At 42.1% G+C, this 2,197-nt stretch overlaps 1 pseudogene; it reads left to right on the forward strand.

Moving 5' to 3' along the window:
- Positions 1 to 389: 389 nt before the first annotated feature.
- Positions 390 to 1,847, forward strand: LOC124989330 (serine/threonine-protein kinase 38-like; annotated as a pseudogene).
- The last annotated feature ends 350 nt before the right edge of the window (positions 1,848 to 2,197 follow it).

Raw genomic sequence — 2,197 nt, forward strand, 5'->3', positions numbered from 1 at the left:
TTTTTTTCTGGGGTGCTGGAGATTGAACCCAGGGCCTTGTGTTTGAAGCACTCTATCAACTGAGCCATATCCCCAGTTCCAGAGGGCCCTTATCACTTGAGAAGTGTGCTCACTCAAGGACATATACTCCTTTGTACTTTTCATGACATGAACCTCTACAGCTTGGCCCCTCTGTGCTGCCATCTTTTCCAGCAGTTTGGGGGCTTCCTGTTGTCCTTATCTGGCAACTGCTTCACCACCCCTATCTCAGAGTCTCTGGTGTGTCCCCTCCCTTCCTCTGACCAGTTGGTTGCTGCCACTGAGGCTTCTCCTGTTTGCATGGCAAGACCGCTGGCCCGGTGGGCATCTATGGCTGTCCACTGCCAGCCCAACCTCCCCAGGGGTCTGCTATGGCAATGACAGGTTCAACACCTTACTCGTCCATGAGTAATCACATAAAGGAAAGAGTGACAATGATCAAAGTGACAGTGGAGAATTTTCATAGCAACTTTATGGCTCCACATGAAGAATGAGAAATGAGACAAAAGATGTTAGAAGAAGTGATGAGAGAGGAAGGTCTAAAAGATGAAAAGACTCAGGACATCAGTACATGCTCAGAGGAGACAGAGTTTCTTTGTTTGAAGAGAACAAGACTTGGATTGGAAGATTTAGAGTCTTTAAAAGTCATAGACAGAGGAACATTTGGGGAGGGGTCGCTTGTTCAGAAGAAATATGCAGGGCATGTATATGCAGTGAAAATCCTCCATAAAGCAGATATGCTTGAAAAACAGCAGGTTGGCCACATTTGTGCAGAGCATGACATTCTAGTGGAGGCAGACAGTTTCTGGGTTGTGAAAATGTTTTATGGTTTTCAGGATTAGCTAAACTTCTACCCAATCATGGAGTTCTGGCATAGAGGGGACGTGATGTCCTTGTTGATGAAAAAAGACACCCTGACAGAAGAGGAAACTCAGTTTTATATAGCAGAAACAGTATTAGCCAGAGACTCTATTCACCAACTTGGATTCATCTGCAGAGACATCAAACCAGACAATCTTCTCTTGGACATCAAGGGCCATGTGAAATTTTCTGACTTTGTCCTTTGCACAGGACTGAAAAAAGCACATAGGACAGAATTTTATAGCAATCTGAACCATATCACTGAACCTAGTGATTTCAGTTTCCAGAGTGGGAACTACAAAAGGAAAGCAGAAATGTGAAAAATAAGCAAATGTCAGCTAGCCTTCTCCACAGTAGGCACTCCTGTCTACGTTGCTCCCGAGGTGTTCATGCACACAGGGTACAACAAATTCTGTGATTGCTGGTTGCTTGGGGTGATTATGATGCTCACGGGCTACCCACCTTTCTGTTCTGAGACCCCTCAAGAGATATATAAGAAGGTGATTTTTCCTCCAGAAGTTCTCATCTCTGAGAAAGCCAAGGATCTAATTTTGAGATTCTCTGTGAATGGGAACATAGAATTGGAGCCTCTGGAGTTGAGGAAATCAAAATAATTCTCTCTTTGAAGGTGTTGACTGGGAACATATCAGGGAGAGACCTGCTGCAATATCTGTTGAAATCAAAAGCATTGATGATACCTCAAAATGACACCTCAAACTTTGATGAGTTTCCAGAATCTCTTATTTTTAAGCCAACAATAGCCACAAGTAATCATTTGGAGACTGACTACAAGAACAAAGACTGAGTCTTCATCAATTACACACGCAAGTACTTTGAGGGAGTGACTGCAAGGGACAAGGGTGGTGATACCTTCTTACATGAAAACAGCAAAACAGGACCCTAGTCACGGAATCCTGAGTGGAGCAGAGTTCTTTGTACATCAGAGTTTTCCTATTACACTTTTTTGAAAGAGCTTTCAAGAAGTTTATGGAACCCATCAATATGTCATAGTAAAGCTTCCTGAAATGTGATAGTAAGTGGATTTTCTTCCATAATGCATCTGAAAACTGAGAGAACAATGACAGCCATTTCTACTACATTGACCACAAACATGTCTTGCTTCTTTAGAAACATGGTGAACCAATTTGATAGGTGTTCTAAAAGGAATTTGTATTTTCCTGAATTCATCAGAATGAAAGGGAAAAACAACCTTCATCCAACATTATTGAGATTCTAATGTACACTCAATAAATATCAGGCAATTTCTGTGATATGGTGACACACTATCTGCCAAACCCGCCAAGTATTTCTTTTTTCT

Source organism: Sciurus carolinensis, chromosome 7 (genome assembly GCF_902686445.1).
Source record: "Sciurus carolinensis chromosome 7, mSciCar1.2, whole genome shotgun sequence".
NCBI lineage: Eukaryota > Metazoa > Chordata > Mammalia > Rodentia > Sciuridae > Sciurus > Sciurus carolinensis.